Genomic DNA, 18,472 nt, shown 5'->3' with positions numbered 1-18,472 from the left:
TATGGAACAGCACTGTAAGGTGATAACTTGGGGCAAACATGTAAATAATAAAACATGTTTTAAATATTCAGGTTAGCACATTTTATGTTTCTGTGAGATTAAAATTGTGTGTGACATACCCACTTCCTTAAAGGCAATGTTTCTCAAAATGTTGTATCTGATATTCCTGAATCAGAGATGGGTCCCAGAATCTGCCTTTTAAACATCTCAGATAATCTGAAGCCTGCTTAAGTTTGTAAGGCACTGCTTTTGCACTCTAAGGAAGAAAAAAACAAGTTTTAATTCCTGTCTCTAGAACATCTCAGTGAAGCAAAACAGGAAAGCAAATTATAAGTTAGTATATGTAAGATTTCAGAAGGCAAAGTTGTAAAGATTAGATTTCCTCAGCCTGGGAACATGGGAAAACCACGTCTCTACAAAAAATACCAAAAAAATTAGCTGGGTATGGTGGTATGTGCCTGTAGTCCCAGCTACTTGGGAGGCTGAGGTAGGAGGATCACTTGAGCCCAGGAGGTGGAGGCTGCAGTAAACCAAAATTGTGTCATCACTCCAGCAGTCTGGGTGACAGACCAAAACCCTGTCTCAGAAAGATTTCCTTGTTGCTGATCTATTTTAAGAACAAGACCTTCTTAAATGTGTAATGCAAATATATATAAAAGTATTTAATATCAGTAACTCCAAGAGAAACAGTAAACAAACTATAGATTTCCCTTAGCAAGATGCTTTTCTTACACAGGTAGTAAACTAAAAACTGTAAAGTTAATGGCCTAATTAGGCAACATGACTGAGGAAAAGGTTGGCTGGCCAGCTGTTGAAAGAATTCAGACAAATAGTTATCTATGAAAGATTGAACCTTGTAATTAAAAATGTTCCAGCAGGGAGAAAGAAAAGAAGTGCATCATTAAATGACTAATGGGAATAGAATTAGAGACTCTATAAGGAGAATACTTTTTGTTTTTGAGAGAGTCTCACTCTGTCGTCCAGCCTGGAATGTAGTGAAGGCAGTCTCGACTCTGCAACCTCTGCCTCCTAGGTTCAAGCAATTCTGCCTCAGCCTCCCTGTAGCTGGGATTACAGGTGTGTGCCATCAAGCCTAGCTAGTTTTTTGCTTTGTTTTGTTTTGTTTTGTTTTTTGAGGCAGTCTCCCTCTGTTGCCCAGGCTGGCATGCAGTGGCGCAATCTTGGCTCATGGCAACCTCCGACTCCAGGGTTCAAGCGATTCTCCTGCCTCAGCCCCCAAGTAGCTGGGATTACAGGCCCCCACCACCACGCCGGGCTAATTTTTGTATTTTTAGTAGAGACAAGGTTTTGCCATGTTGCCCAGGCTGGTCCTCAAGTGTCACCCAGGCTGCAGTGCAGTGGCACAATCTTGGCCCACTGCAACCTCCGCCTCCCGGGTTCAAGCAATTCACCCTCAGCCTCCCCAGTAGCTGGGATTACAGGCGTGTACCACCACCCCCAGCTAATTTTTGTATTTTTAGTAGAGACAGGTTTTTGCCATGTTGGCCAAGCTGGTCTCAAACTCCTGACCTCAAGTGATCCACCCACCTCGGCCTCCCAAAGTGCTAGGATTACAGGCCTGAGCCACCACGCTTGGCCAATTTTTGTATTTTTAGTAGAGACAGGGTTTCACTATGTTGGCCAGGCTGGTCTCAAATAATCAACTCCTGGTCTCAAGTGATCTGCCTGCCTCGGCCTCCCAAAGTGTTGGAATTACAGGCATAAGCCACTGCACCTGGCCCAAGATATTATTACAGGACCCCGCCTTCACGGGGATAAAGGGGAGTAAAGCCCCTGGCCAAACAGAAGACAGAAGGCCTATAAGCCACATGAAGTGCTGTTCCTGTTACCTGGGGGAATTATTTTAATGACCATTTCTAATGATCTGCTCCTGTCCTTTCTGTTCCCCAGCTGACCTCATGTGTGCCAGGAAGTTACTCTATAAATATAGTGACATTTCTGTTAAACTTTTTCTTAAAAAAAAAAAAAAGGGGGGGGAAGACAAAACACATTGGTGTGTGATATTTCAAATAGCTTTGTAGTAAATAATCAAATGTGAAATCTAATTAGAAGAAAAAATTAGATGGTCTCTACTTTGCCTAGGAGCCCCAACAAAGACAAACACAAGACAAAGCCTAAAGGGATAGAGTTTCGTCTGCAAGGAGGAAGACTTCACGATGCTGGAAGTCAGGAAAACCTGGGGGGAAGAGAGATTTTTTTCAGCACCTACCAGCTAAAGTAATTAGGGAAAGGGATCCTGAATTAGACTGCCTCTTTTTCAGTGCCTAGTCATGGTCCCCTTCAAAAGGCCAGAGACAAGGTGTTAGGAGGCTTCCAGTTGACCATCACTGTCCACAGATTGACTTCCCACTGCCAGTTGTCTTTACTTTTGATATGTGAATTGGCAAAACTTAGACTAGGGATTCCTCCCCCTCCCTCACCACGCCATACCCCTCAACAAACATTTTATAATGACTAATTCAAGCACACAGAAAGGTTGACAGAATCGTACAGTAAGCACCCATTTACCTATCACCTAGATTCTATCATTAACACTTCGCTATCTCTGCTTTATCACATATGGAGCCATCCATCCATCCATCCTATATTTTGACACATTTTAAAGTTACAGATATCAGTATTCTTCATGCCTACATTCTTCAGCTTGCCTATTAACTGTAGTTCACTTTTTTGGTAAAATTTACATAACGAAATGCAGATCTTAAGGATAACATCCTACAGGTTTTGATAATGACATATACCTTTCTATAACCCAATCTCTATCACCCTAGAAAACTCCCTCTTACCCCTTTCCAGTCAGTCCTCAACCCCAACCCCCAGAGGTAACCACTATTTTTTTTTTCTCATTATAGATTAGTTTTTCCTGTTTCTGAACTTCATACGAATAGAATCATATAGGATGCACTCTTTTGATCTGGCTTATTGCAGCATGATTTGAGTTTCACCCAAGTTGTTCCATGTATCAGTGGTTTGTTCCTTTTTATTTCTACATAGTGTTAAAAGATAAGTCCTATTAAATGTTTTAAAGAGTTTGAGCAAACAGCAATTCACAAATTGGGCAGCTCCAAACCAAAAGTGGTTCAGGGTTCTACCAAGAGAATGCAAGGAAAAGGCTTTTGTAACTTGGAAGCAAGGCAAAGAAAATAATGGCTTGGTTATGATTGTATAGTTGCCTTATTTGGTCTCCCCCCGCCATTGGAAAGTCCTTTGTTATATAAGTCAGTTGGTGGCTTCTGATTGAACTTAAACTTCATTTTGCTTTAATACAGGTATTTACAAAAAAAAAAGCCCAAGTTAAGTTTAGCTTATCAAGGTCAAGTTTGTGTCCATGGCTTAACTGGCTTTGTCTGCTCAAGAGATTTACAGTCCTGGTCCCCATTTTCTCTTATTCTAACGGTAATATTCCATTGTACAGATGCACCAGTTTATCCATTCTTCTCTTGATTTTAAGGTGGGACTCAAGACTGGCCTTGAAGAGTCTAGAAAAGCAATGACTAAGGGTCAGGACAAGAACAGATACATATTCCAGGCAGAGGGAAAGCCATGAAGAAAGTTCATCTCCAGATTCTAAAACCCAGGACAAGCCCTTAGCAAGGGTGGGTGAGTTGTTATTAGGCCTATATTAGTCCGTTTTCACACTGCTATGAACAACTGCCTGAGACTTGGTAACTTATAAAGAAAATAGTTGGTTTTTGTTTGTTTGTTTGTTTTTGAGTTGGAGTCTTGCTCTGTCACCCAGACTGGAGTGCAGTGGCAGGATCTCAGCTCACTGCAAGCTCTGCCTCCTGGGTTCACGCCATTCTCCTGCCTCAGCCTCCCAAGTAGCTGGGACTACAGGTGCCCGCCACCACGCCCAGCTAATTTTTTTGTATTTTTAGTAGAGACGGGGTTTCACCATGTTAGGTAGGATCATCTCGATCTCCTGACATCGTGATCCACCTGCCTCGGCCTCCCAAAGTGCTGGGATTACGGGCGTGAGCCGCCACGTCTGGCCAGAAAAGAGGTTTAACTGACTTACAGTTCTGCATGGTTTGGAAGGCTTCAGGAAACTTACAATCATGGCAGAAGGGGAAGCAGGCATGTCTTACATGGCACAGGCAAGAGAGAAGAGAGCAAGAGGGGAAGAGCCCCGTATAAAACCACCAGATCTCGTGAGAACTTGCTCCCTATCATGAGAACAGCATGGAGGAAACCACCTCCACAATCCAATCACCTCCCACCAGGTCCCTCCCTCGACAGGTGGGGATTACCATTCGAATTACAATTTGAGATGAGATTTGGGTGGGGACATAGCCAAACCTTATCAAGGCCCCACCTCCACCAAGTACTCCACCTTTGCTGTGCGTTTCAATTTGTTCTTTTTCATAACCGCATCTAGTTCATGTCTTTTTTTTCTCTCACTTAGACTGCTGGAGAAAACTAAACTGGTAGTTTCTCAATCTCTGATCTCCCTCTCCAACAGTCTCTCATAAACGTGGCCACAAAGACAATCTTTTTTTTTGTTTTTTTGAGATGGAGTCTCACTCTGTCACCTAGGCTGGAGTGCAGTGGCGTGATCTCAGCTCACTGCAACCTCCACCTCCCGGGTTCAAGCAATTCTCCTGCCTCAGCCTTCCGAGTAGCTGGGATTACAGGTGCCTGCCACCACGCCTGGCTAATTTTTTGCATTTTTAGTAGAGATGGGATTTCATCATGTTGGCCAGGCTGGTCTCGAACACCTGACCTCAAGTGATCCACCTGCCTCGGCCTCCCAAAGTGCTGGGATTACAGGCATAAGCCACCATGCCCGGCCCAAGACAATCTTTCTGAACAGCATCTCTGATTATATCACTTTCTTTCTTGCCTCCTTAATGCTCCCCCGGCTAAGGCCAAACTCCACTTTGGTCTTTAAGGCCCTCTACAGTGGCATTAACCAAACTCTCCAGATTTACCATCTACCATTTTCACTCCCTACATGTTGTACACAAGCTACCTTGGCTCTTCACAAATCCCCAGACAGACCCCAGCTTTGCCACTCCCATGCTCTTCTTTATGCCACTCTCTCTGCCTGTAATTCCTCCCTCCTCACATCCTCCAATGCAAATCCTACCTGTTCCTCAAAGCCCAACCCAAATCCTAAATTGAACCTGTCATGAAGCCTGCCTTCTCACCCTCCTCTGAACCATGCAGCACTACCTGTTTCAGCCCTTAAATACTGTTTTTCCTTACCAGCTGTTTGTTCTTCTCATCTCCTCTCCTTTATCAGTTAGGAATGTTTTCAGCTGTAAGTGCTAGAAAATCTAACTTACAGTAACTAAAACAAATTGGGATTTTGCTGACTCTGATTTATTTATTTATTTACTTATTTACTTATTTTTTTTTTGCCCTCAAAAAATCAAACCAAACTTGGCATTGCAAGATGGCTGCTACTGCTCCAGAGAGCAGGCCCGTGTTCACAGTAGGAAGAAGAAATATAGTGTCAGGCACATATTTCCTTTTTGTCCAGAAAGCAAAATTTGCCTCAAATCCTCCTTCCCCCAGCAAACTCTCCCCTTATATTTCAGTGGCTAGAACTGGGGCACATGGCCACTCCTCGCTGCAAGGCAGGCTAAGAATGTGGAACAAGGATTGTAGTCACTGACTCATTCAGATCAGTGGTTCTTAACCCTGGCTGCACACAGAACCACTGAGGGATTCTTCAACATCTGGCTCCACCCCCAGAGAGTCTAATTCTAATTTATGCACATCAGAATTTAGGAGCACTGGCTTAAAACCAACTTTGATTCATCATCTGGGTCTGGCATATTGCTCCCCAATAAACAAAATGAGGGTCTCTTGGCAAGAAAAAAAATGGAGAATGGAGAGAATACAATTAACCATGTTTACTTTTATCTACCCTGTCATATGGCCAGCTATTTCAGGGCAGAAACCACATCTTATTTACTTTTGTCTTCCTGCAAGATGTCTAGAATTCAAAAATGTTGGAGATTAGGTAGACAGATATTGATATATATATTGCAGTATGGGTTAAATGTAATTTTGCATATTGTCTTTGGAATCTCATAACCTGTATAACATTGATTCATTAGGAGAATTGGCTTCAAGTCTTAACCAATTTACAAATGAACTATTTGTTTTTAAAAAAAAATCCTGAGGAGGAAACAATCCATAGTTTTTTGTTTGTTTGTTTGTTTGTTGAGACGAAGTTTCATTCTTGTCACCCAGTCTAGAGTACAGTAGCGCGATCTCAGCTCACTACAACCTCTGCCTCCCGGATTCAAGTGATTCTCCTGCCTCAGCCTCCCGAGTAGCTGAGACTGCAGGCCTGCGCCACCACGCCCAGCTAATTTTTGTATTTTTGTAGAGATGGGGTTTCACTATGTTGGCCAGGCTGGTCTCGAACTCCTGACCTCAGGTGATCCACCCACCTCAGCCTCCCAAAGTGTTGGGATTATAGGCTTGAACCACCATGCCTGGCCAATACTTAGTTCTTTTAATGATGTGTTTGTGTGTTGGTTTATTCTATGATAACTGAATAGAAAACCATGCTAACTTATCTCTTACTTACTGTGTACTTGCTGGCCATGTGCCCAAAGTATGGGCACAATACATAGAAAGGAAATCTTCAGCTTCCTCCCCAGCCATCCTGCTATCTGCTTTCCTCCCAGGTTACTACAGATTCCAATCTCTTCCTGTAATGAAAAAATTTCAGACCATGTGACACACAGACACACAGTCTTGTGACATGCTAGCACAGTGCCTGGGGAGAAAATCCTGTGACCAATCTAGGATTGAAATGTCATATTTAACTGCTACCATATATTCAAATTCATGATAATAAATTCTATGTGACATCCACATTTGGAATTTATCTGGCATTTCATCATATTAGCCATATTGCTATAAATTACATTCCCAATCGATTAAACAAATTTGTTCACTTTCCCTGTCTTACCTTAAAAGTGAAAAGCAATGCTGTTCACCCACGGTGTCAGTAAAGGACTCGCTAGCTGCCTTGGCAGATAAAACCCCAAATTGCAATGACTTAGCACAAGGGAAGTTTATTTCTTATGCACCTGAAGTCCAACATAGGTGTTTCTTTTCTTTTTGTTTTGTTTTTTTTCTTTTTGTCTTACTTTGTTGCCCAGGCTGGTCTCAAACTCCTGGCCTCAAGCAATCCTCTTACCTCAGCCTCCCAAGCAGTCACCATGCCCAGCTTACCACAGATGTTTCTGATCAACAGGCAGCCCTCCAGGTAATGACTTAGGGATCCAGGCTCCTTCCATCTTGTGGCTTGTATCTTCAAGAAGGGATTTCCAAGGTTGTTGCCAAAGAGGGAAGGGCATGGAGGACCACATGTGGGAGGTTTGGCGGGGAGGGCAGGCTGGGAAGTTGCACATACTACTTTTACCTACATTCTTCTGGCCAAAACTTCATCACATAACCATACCAACTGCAAGGAGACTGGGAAATGTAGTCTAGCTCTGAACCAGGAGGAAGACACAGGCTTGGTGAACAACTAGCCAGGCTCTGCCATACCTATAAAAGGAAAAAGACATACCAGGCTTACAACTTGACTCCTGCTTCCCCACATTTTTCAATTTTTTGGATCTTTGTTTTGGAATTAAGAGATTTGGGTGGATGGTTTGGAAATGCATCTTGCTTGTAGTGAGGGTCTTTGAGGTGTTTAAAACCAGAAGACTCAAAGGAGTTAATGCTAATTATTCTTTAATGGTTGTGAGAAATAAAAGCAGAGTTCAGGTCTCCTTAGAAAAGAATTCCATATTTTAGGAAAGTGACTCATTTATGAGCAGAGACAGATGTTGCATTATCTCCCTTGTAAAAATGCAATGAAAGCCAGGTGCAGTGGCTTTCACCTGTAAACCCAGCACTTTAGGAGGCCAAGGCAGGAGGATCACTTGAGCCCAGGAGGTCAAGAACAGCCTGGGCAACATAGCAAGACCCCATCTCTAAAAATAAAAATAAAAAATTTAGCCAGGCATGATGGCACCCACACCTGTGGTCCCAGCTACTCTGGAGGCTGAGGTGGGAGGATCACTTGAGCCCAGGAAGTCAAGGCTGCAGTGAGCTGAGATTGTGCCACTGCACTCCAGCCTGGGTGATAGAGTGAGACCTTGTCTCAAAAAAAATGAATGAGTACCATGCTTGGCTGGCAAGTAAAGACAATTTTATCATATAGAGCCTTTTCCTACATTACACATTGGGCTTGGGTTTTAGTTCTATATTACCTATATTTTCATTGCCTATGTCATTATATTTGGTAAAAAGTGTTCTGTTGTGGGATATGCTATTCTCATTTATCCTTTCCATCTAGACTAGGAAGCCTGTCCTTGCCTAACAGGCCATTAGTAACATAGACTTCTCCACATTCTGTCCTCAAAACTCAATGCTGGAAGATCTTTGTTCCCGGATGTAAGGGAGAGGGAAATATGAACCACGTTGCCCTCACTGGTGAATGTTCCCTGCTGGGCTTCACCACCCAGTGTTCTCCCATGCTCACCCCCTCGGGCTGTGTGACAACTCAAACATTCTTCTCACTTCCCACCTCTACAGGACTTTGTGGCATTCTGGTTGAAATTAAGAATGTTATCAATTTGCTTAATATGAACTCAGAGAGGAACAGAAGACATGCTTATTCAGATTGAACAGTTCTGCATTTCCAGCTTAAAAACTTTAGCTTTGGCTGGGCGTGGTGGCTCATGCCTGTAATCCCAACTACTTGGGAGGCTGAGGCAGGAGAATGGCTTGAACCTGGGAGGCGAAGGTTGCGGTGAGCCGAGATCACGCCATTGCACTCTAGCCTGGGCAACAAGAGCGAAACTCCGTCTCAAAAAAAAAAAAAAAACAGCTTTTACTCTGGTACTTAATCATATTGCTCACTTTTCCACAGAAACAGAACCAATAGAATATATATTTATGTATATATATATTATATAGAGAGAGAATAGAACCAATAGAATATATAAAGATTTATTTTAACCAGAACCTATTTTCCCCAAAGCTAGCCATAAAAACTAAACATATTACTCTAACCTTCCCCCATTTCTGTATAAAAATGGGCCATAAATTCTCTGACCTACCTTGTTTGATTGTAGGTCATAAGCCTCCCATTCTAGGAAAGGTCCTGCCCTATACCCTGGAGGAATGAGTGCTGCAGAGGGGCCAAGAAGAATCTGCACAGACGAGTCTTGCTGGGTTGCCCCTTCTCTGGTGCCATTAAGTCACACCCTTTTGTTCAATCACAGTTCTACATGGCCATCCATTCTTCATTGAGTCTAAGCATAAAAATAGACAGTTTTTCCGGGGTCTTTGGGTCTTCATTCTGAAGGCTCCTGTGTTGCGTAAAACTAGGATTCAATATGTTTGTTATGCTTTTCTCTTGTTAACTTGGCTTTTATTACAGAAATGTCAACCATGACTCTTATAATGGTTAGGAAAAGGTATCATCCCTTTCCATACCTACATAGGTGTTAACTATATCTACAAAATACTTTCATAGCAACACCTAGATTCATGATTGTTTATATCACTGAGTACTAAAGCCTGGCCAAGTCAGCAGAGAAAACTAACCATCACAGCAATCAAAGTGACAAAATGCAATTGTGCTATGTGCCTCCTTGGAGTTATTCCATTTTCACATCAGAAAGTGTCTTGGGAAAAAGGCAACATTCTCTTAAGTCCTGAAGTCACATTTGTTGATCTATCAGTATGCTTAAGAGTTTGTGGTTCAGCCTAAGCAAAATGACAACCACATTCCAGAGGTTGTTGATTTGTGGTTGGGTCTAAATTGTCACCTCCTTCCCCATAGTTCAGTGATTTTTCAAGCTTAGATCAAAAATGAAAAGTGAACTCGAACTTTGAAGATTATCTTCCCTATGCTCCTGAAATTCCAGCTCAAATAGGACATCCCACTCTTGCTTTTTTATCAGTGCTTGCAGGTATTTGCAGCTTTAAAAAGCATCCCTCTGGAAAATCAAATCTGAAAATATTCCAGCAGCCAACCTTCAGCTCTGCAAACTTTGAACAATGATGTCCATTGAATGCAGTTTCTCAAAATCTGTTTCTTTTCATAGCCTGTGGCTTGTGAGTGATTTCTGGGAAATGTTGATTATAAGATAAGCTCTTTTCAGTCGGTTTCAAAAGGTGACCCCCAGGTAGGTAACTGTCAGGCAGAGGCATCTTTTCAGAGAAGCAAGAGGGTGAGCAAACTCCTCTGCCCCTGCTATTGTCGCTATTGTTGCAGCAGCATCATGAAGCTGCCCATTCAATGCATGAAAGGCTGCGCAGGCAGGGGCGTGGGATGGGATTGGGGAGCTTTGGCGTTTTGTATTTTAACTTTTCAGCACAATGTTAGAGCTGGGAGAGGGCAGGACAACAGCCGGCGTTCACACGAGCCAGCCCTCAGATCCGTCCTTGAGTCACTCTGTTAAGTGGAACCGGGTAATTGTCTCGTTGGAGACCTGCAGAAACAGCTCATGGGAAAGAATGATTTGTACCTGGAATATAGTCATTAGCTTATGTGTCAAAAGGCCACATGTGGATAAAGCCATTATCCTGGCATTCTTTGCACTCTGGCAGCCTTGAGGCTAGAAGTGCAGAAGCCCACGTGCAGGCGTGGCTGCTGTCTCCCTCTGTAGCCCTGCGGGCAAGCGCTGGCAGGTGGAGGTGGTGGGAGGGGGCAGATGAGACTCCCCTGGATTTGGGTAGAGAGAGAGCAGAGAAGGCGGACGCCTTGTACACACAGGCACTGTAATCAGGGCCTCTTTTCAGTTTCTTGAGACCCTCCTACTGGTCTCCATTGAATTGAGAAGGGATTTGGTTTCCCTTGCTGGCTGTCTCTGCCCACTCACATTTACAATTACATGTTTTTCATTGTCATAAAATACATGTAATATGTGCCCTTTTTTCCACGTGGACCTCCATCAAAATCTGCACAAAGACAATGTCCCTTGCCCTGAAATGGTGGAAAGAGCACTGGCCTCAGAGAGAGAAGGCTTGGGTTTCAATCCTGGGTCCCCCTTGGAATGTTCATTAAAATCACTAGTTGCAAGGAACAAACACTAGAATCACCTCATGTGATTGGGCGGGACAGGGTTTTGAGTGTCAAGATACACACACAAACCAAAACCTGAATGTGAAGGCCCCACGGCCCAGGGACCCTGCTGGGAGTCAGTTCGGGTCTCTTTCATGTATATATATTCATATATATATCAATGGATTAATCTACTCATGAATTAATGAATTAATAGATTAGTGGGTTAATAAATTAATGGATGGCTTCATAAGAAGAGGAAAACAGACCTGAGCTAGCACGCTCAGCCCCCTTGCCATGTGATGTTCTGTGCCTCCTCAGGGACTCTGCAGAGAGTCCCCACCAGCAAGAAGGCTCTCACCAGATGAGGCTCCTCAACCTTGGACTCTCAGCCTCCATAACTGTAAGAAACAAATGCCTTTACTTTGTAAACTACACAGTTTCAGGTATTCTGTTATAAGCAACAGAAAATAGACTGTTTATTTTGGACATCCATGAATATGGTGAGATGGAGCAAGGCTCTCTGAGGAGGAGGAGCACATGCTTGAAGAATGTGAGCTCCAGAACTGGCAGCCAATGTGAGATGGAGCTGGCCAAGGACCATAGATATGTAAAGGTCAGGGCAACACATGCTTAGACCATAAAGCATATATATTATACCTGTCAAGGTAATCTATATTTGGGGATGAAAGTGAAGGACAACATCTCACATATTCCTGCTTTTCAGTAAAAAAGGACCTGGGAAAGTCATCATTTTTTTCTTATAAACCCAGAATAATTCATAGAGAATGCTAAGAGAAAACACAATTGTTGAGGTTTACACAAGCAAGTACATTTTTTTTTTAGAAGTTTCAGTCTCCATAATATATTAAAAGTTGAAAAACAGAGAAGAAAAAGAGCAAAAGCTGATAGAGCAAATGAGCAAATGATATGAAGGTCACAAAATAGCCCTTAAACAGAAATGGCTCTTAAACATATGAAAGGCTGCTTAACATCACTAAAATTAAATAAATGCCAATTAGAACTGCACCATAAAACTCGAAGTTTGACATCATTCTCAGGTATAACCCCTGTGAAGGGAAATTTGGCAAAATGAAGTACACAGCACTACTTACGTAGTCTTTTTGCCAAAAAGTTTAATCTGAAGTAAGCCTCTGGACTCAAATTTCAATTTATAGGAAAGACATGGGCATAAAGGAGGAAGTCAAATAGTACCATCACAAACCCAGAATGTTAGACTTTTTTTTTAAAGAAAGCTAGCCTGTGCGGTGGCTCACACCTGTAATCCCAGCACTTTGGCAGGCCGAGGCGGGTTGATTACCTGAGGTCGGGAGTTCGAGACCAGCCTGACCAACATGGAGAAACCCCGTCTCTACTAAAAATACAAAATTAGCCAGGTTTGGTAGCATGTGCCTGTAATATCCAGCTACTCAGGAGGCTGAGGCAGGAAAATCACTTGAACCCAGGAGATGGAGATTGCGGTGAGCCAAGATTGCACCATTGCAACTCTAGCCTGGGCAACAAGAGACTCTGGCTCAAAAAAAAAAAAAAAAAAAAGAAAAAGAAAAAAAGAAAGCTAGCCTGGACCCTTACAAATGTTAAGGTCATAAACTTGAAATGATCCAAATGCCTACCAACAGTGGAATAATAACAGTCATACAATGGAATGCTTAAATTACAAATAACAGAATAATTTTACAAATATGAGGTTGAGTAAAAGAAACAAACAATACTCTTGAGTTGCATTTACATAAAGTTCATAAACAGAAGAAACTAATCTATGGTGTTAGAAGCCAGGATAGTGGTTTCACTTAGAGGGATAGTGATAAGAAGGAAATGGGCTGTTCAATTTGTGAAAATTCATAGAGTTGTAAATGGGATTTGTGAAACTTTTCTTCCTTTTTAAACTTTTTTTATTGTGGTGTAACACATACAGTGACATGCATAAAGTATAATAACCTTAAAAAGTACAGTTAGATGATATTGAACATTTATATGCACCCTGCAACCACCACCCAGATCAAGATACAAAACATCTTCAACACCCCAGAAGGTTCCATGATACTCCATCCCAGTCTATATCAACCCCCACTACATATATATATATATATATGTATATATATATATGTATATATACGTGTATATATATATATATACACACCACTTTTCTGACTTCTATCATATTTGGTTAGTTTTTTCTGTGCTGAACTTCATCAGACTTCCATGTCTGATTTGCTCATGTCTGACCTTTTTGGCTCAGCATAATGCCTATGAGATTCATTCTTATGTTGCATGTATCAATAGTTTGTGTGTTTTTTTAATTGTCGGCCGGGCACAGTGGCTCACACCTGTAATCCCAGCACTTTGGGAGGCCAAGGTGGGCAGATCACCTGATGTCAGGAATTCGAGAGCAGCCTGACCAACACAGTGAAACCGTGTCTCTACTAAAAATACAAAAATTGCCTGGGCGTGGTGGCGAGTGCCTGTAGTCCTAGCTACTCGGGAGGCTGAGACAGGAGGATCGCTTGAGCCTGGGAGGCGGAGGTTGCAGTGAGCTGAGTTACCATGCCACTGCACTCCAGCCTGGACAATAGAACAAGACTCTGTCTCAAAAAAATAAATAAAAAAAATTGTCATGTATTAGTCCATCGTATGAAATATAGCACATTATGCTTATTCTTCTGTTGGTGGATATTTGGGTTTTTTCCAGTTTTGAACTATGAATAATTCCTGTACGTGTGTTTTGATAGATATAGTCACTCATTTCTCTTTGGTTATTAACCTGAAAATGGACTTGCTGAGCCTCTGGGTAGGCATATATTTAGCTTCAGTAGATAGTACCAGTTTTCCAAAGTGATTAAACCAACTTTACTCCTACCAGTAACATATGAGAGTTTCAATATTTTCGTAACCTCATCAACTCTTGAATTTCTCATTTCTAATTTTAGCCATTTTGATAGGTGTATATTTCAATGTGGTTTTAATTTGTATTTCTCTTATGACTAATGATATTGAATACCTTTTCATATGCTTATTAGCCATTTGGATATCTTTTTGACATAGTTTGTATATTTGTCCCTACCCAAATCTCATGTTGAATTGTAATCCCCAGTGCTGTAGGTAGGGCCTGGTGGGAGATGTTTGGGTCATGGGGATGGATCCCTCATGGCTTGGTACTGTCTTTGCGATAGTCAGTTCTTGTGAAATCTGGTTATTTAAAAGTATGTGACACCCCCAACACACAAACATATTCTCTCTCTTGTTCCTACTTTTGCTATGTGACATGCCTGTGCCCCCTTTGCCTTATGCCATGACTGTAAGCTTCCTGAGGCTTCCCCAGAAGCTTAGCAGATGTTGGCACCATGCTTCCTGGAACGCTTACAGAACTGTGAGGCAATTAAACCTCTTTTCTTTATAAATTGCCTAGTCTCAGGTGTTTCTTTATAGCAATGCAAGAATGGCCTAATATACTTTTCTTGTGGAGTACCTGTTAAGTCTTTTACCATTTTTTTAAAACATTTGGGTTGTCTTTTTTTTATGGATTTGTAGGAGTTCTATATATATTCTGGATATCTGAGAACTTTCACAAATATGAATGCAAAAGCTATCTTCTCAATCTGTGGCTTTGTCTTAAATGTGTCTTATGGTAAACAGACATTATTTTGTCTTTTGATGAACAGACATTATTTTAATGAACTTCAATTTATTAGTTTTTTTTAGGTTAATGTTTTCTTATTTCCCATTTTAGAAATATTTGCCTCCATAAGTCAGGAAAATATTCTTCTATATTTTCTTTCAGAAATGCTATTTTACTTCATACATCTATGATCCACCTTAATTTTTGTATATGATCTGAGATAGGAGTCACGTTTTTTCCCCCAATGTCTTAGTCTATTTGTGTTGCTATAAAGGAACACCTGAGGCTCAGTATTCCTTTATAGCAACACACCATGTGTGTCTGTGTATGGGGGGGAGGCCGGGGTGGGAGTGGGGGCAGATGTAGAAAGAGACAGAGAAAGCAGATGTGCAAAATGTTAACAATTCTTGAATCTAAGCTGTATTTTTCTGAATACAATATGTTTCAGTTTATAAAGAAGAGAGGTTTCTTTGACTCACTGTTCTGCAGGCTGTACAAGCAGCATGGCACCAACATCTGCTTCTTGTGAGAGTCTCAGGATGCTTCTATTCATGACAGAAAGTAAAACAGAGCCAGCATGTGTGGAGGTCTCACGGCAAGAGAGAGAAAATAAAGAGTAGGAGGTGGTGGTGGAGGTGCCAGGCCCTTTTTAAGGACCAACTCTCTTGGGTACTAATAAAGCAAGAACTCACTCATGACCTCAATGACAGCATGAAGCCATTCATAAGGGATCCTCTCCCATGACCCAAACACCTCCCATTAGGCCCTACCTCCAACACTGGGGATCAGATTTCAACATGAGGCTTGGGGGACAAACATCCAAACTATAATACTCATATCAATATCCCATTGCTCCAGGGCCATCTATTGAAAAGGGTATATTTTCCTCCTTTGGATTGCAGTGGTGCTTTTCTCATATGTTAAGTGACTATATATGTTTGGATCTATTTCTGGACTCTGTCTTGTCCCCTTGATCTTTTGTTTTCCCTGGAGCTAATACCACACTATCTCAATTATTCTAACTTTATGGCAAATCTTGAAATCTTATTGTATAAGTCCCCCATATTTGTTCTTATTCCACATTGCCTTGCCTATTCTACGTGCTTTGCAGTGCCATATAAATTTCAGAATCAACTTGTCAATTTTCACGCAAGGATTTGCTGGGGTTTTGATTGGGATTACATTGAATCCAGAGATTAATTTTTTTTCTTTTGCTTTTTTAGACAGGGTCTTGCTCTGTCACCCAAGCTGGAGTACAGTGGCATGATCACAGCTCACTGTAGCCTTGAACTCCTGGGATCAGGACTACAGGCATGCATCACCCTGCCTAGCTAAGCTTTTTTATTTTTTGTAGAGACAGGGTCTTATTATGTTGACCAGGCTAGTCTGAAACTCCTGGCCTCAAGCAGTCCTCCCACTTCAGCCTCCCAAAGTGCTAGGATTACACGTGTAAGCCTCCACCCTGGGCTGACGCTAGAGATTAATTTTCAAGAGTTAATATCTCTCCATTAATTTAGCTCCTAATTTCTGTCATCGATATTATATAATTTTCAGTATAGAGGGAAGGTCTTACACATCTTAGGTTTATTTGTGAGAATTTGGTGCTTTTTGATGTTATAATTGAATTTTTTAAGTTTTACTTTTATTTTTTTCTCTAGCATATAGAAATGATTTTTGCATAATGACTGTATCAAGAGGCCTTGCTAAATTCATTTATTCTAATAGCTTATGGATTCTTTTGGATTTTCTTTGTACATGATGATGTTTACTTATAATGCTGGCTACGATCTTCAGTGATATTTATATTTTTCTGTATGTATAATATACTTCAGTTGTTTTAATTTAGTGACAAAACTGAGTTAAACTAAAGAGATTAAAATGACATAACCAAATGTAATGCATGAAACCTGATTGGATCTTGATTTTTAAAAATGTATAAGAGGTTTGCTCCTACAATGAAAGAAATTTGAACATGATCTGAACATTAAATGATTGAATGAAAATATTGTTAATTTTCTTTAAAATACTTTATTGTGTTGTAATTATATAGAAGTGTACTGTTCTTAGGAGATGAATGTATTTAGAGGAATAATCACGACAAATATTCATCAAAAGTGTGTGTGTAGAAAGCGAGAGAGACAAACAAAGCAGATGTGCAAAATGTTAACAATTCTTGAATCTAACTGGAGACTTGTGGTACACAGGCTTACAGTGGTTCCCATGATTCTGGCTCCTGGTGTTCCTACTCTTATGTGACATCTCTCCCTCTCCTTGTGAGCAAGAGTTGTGACTTGCTTCTGGACAATAACATATGGCAAAGGTGACAGGATATACATGATTATCTAAGTTCTCTCTTTTTCCTTTATTAGCTTTGAGGAAGCAAGTGAACATGTTGGGCAATCCCAACAAGGAAGTAACATGGCCTCTATGGGGTGAGGGTGGCTTCCAGCTGACAGCCAGCAAGAAACGGAAGACCTCAATCTTATAGATGCAAAGACCTGAATTATGCCTATAATGTGAGTGAGCTTAGAAGTTATTTTTCCCCAGTCAAGCATCTGATGAGACCACAGCCCCGGCTGGCATCTTGTACAGTCTTGTGAAACCTTAAGAACAGGATCCAGCTAAACCATGGCCAACATCTTGAGCCACAGAAAGTGTGAGATAATAAATATATGTTGTTTTAAGCTGCTAAATGTGTGGTAATATTATTGTACAGCAATAGAAAGCTAATACAAGATGTGATGGTTAATTTTATGAGTCAACTTGACTGGGTGCCCAGATACTTAAACATTATTCTGGGTGTTTCTGTGAAGGTGTTTTTTGTTTGTTTCATTTGGGTTTGGTTGTTTTTGCTTTTATTTTTGTTTCAGGGACAGGGTCTTGCTCTGTTGCCCAGGTTGGAATGCTATGGTGTGATCATAGCTCACTATGGCCTCAAACTTCTAGGCTCAAGCCATCTTCCCACTGCAGCCTCCCAAAGTACAAGGATTACAGGTGTGAGCCACTGCTCCCAGCCTTGTGATGATGTTTTTTGATGAAATTAACATTTAAATCAATAGCCTGAGTAAAGAAAATTGTCCTTCCTAATGTGGGTGGGCCTCATCAAATCAGTTGAAAGCCTGAATAGAATTAAAAGGCTGACCTTCACCCAAGTAACAGAATTCTTCCTGCCTGACTGCCTTTGAACTGGGACATTGGCTTATTTTTCTCCCTTTTGACTCAAACTGAAACATCTGCACTTCCTGGCTCTTGAGCCTGCTGGCCTTTAGACAGAAACTACACTGTTGACTCTACTGGTTCTCAGGTCTTTGGACTCAGATTGGAACTGAACCATTGGCTCTCCTGGGTGTCTGGCTTGCTGATTTCACCCTGAAGAACTCAGGACTTGTCAGACTCCATAATTCCATGAGCCAATTCAAATCAATCAATCCTATTGGTTCCGTTTCTCTGGAGAACCCTGACTAATATGCAAGAATATACAGATGTCATCATATTATTCTTTAAGCTTTTCTATATGTTTGAAAATATTCACAATAAAAATTGGGAAAAATGATTCAAAGTCAGCAAGTGCCAGAAGACAGTTCAAAAGTGGCTCTTACAGAAGTTCACTACTTTCTCCTTTCCTGATTCTCAACTTGTCTCCCTTCCTACTTCAGTGAATCTACTTGATTTAATATGAACTTTTAAACACACAATAGACACTATAGTTAAACACAAATAATAAATCTGCCCCTTTTTTGTGCAGATTTATTCTCTATAAACATTACGCTGATAAAGTTTGG

At 41.2% G+C, this 18,472-nt stretch overlaps 1 long non-coding RNA gene across 1 annotated transcript; it reads left to right on the top strand.

Annotated features, from left to right (window-relative positions):
• The first annotated feature begins 2,979 nt into the window (after positions 1 to 2,979).
• On the top strand, positions 2,980 to 17,383 carry LOC129059442 (uncharacterized). The gene is made up of 2 exons (XR_008525327.2): positions 2,980 to 3,617; positions 17,060 to 17,383. It is a non-coding gene; the product is annotated as an uncharacterized LOC129059442 (long non-coding RNA).
• Positions 17,384 to 18,472: the final 1,089 nt, after the last annotated feature.

This window comes from Pongo abelii, chromosome 4 (assembly GCF_028885655.2).
Source record: "Pongo abelii isolate AG06213 chromosome 4, NHGRI_mPonAbe1-v2.0_pri, whole genome shotgun sequence".
NCBI classification, from domain to species: Eukaryota; Metazoa; Chordata; class Mammalia; order Primates; family Hominidae; genus Pongo; species Pongo abelii.
This window is presented reverse-complemented; position numbering and strand designations above follow the sequence as displayed.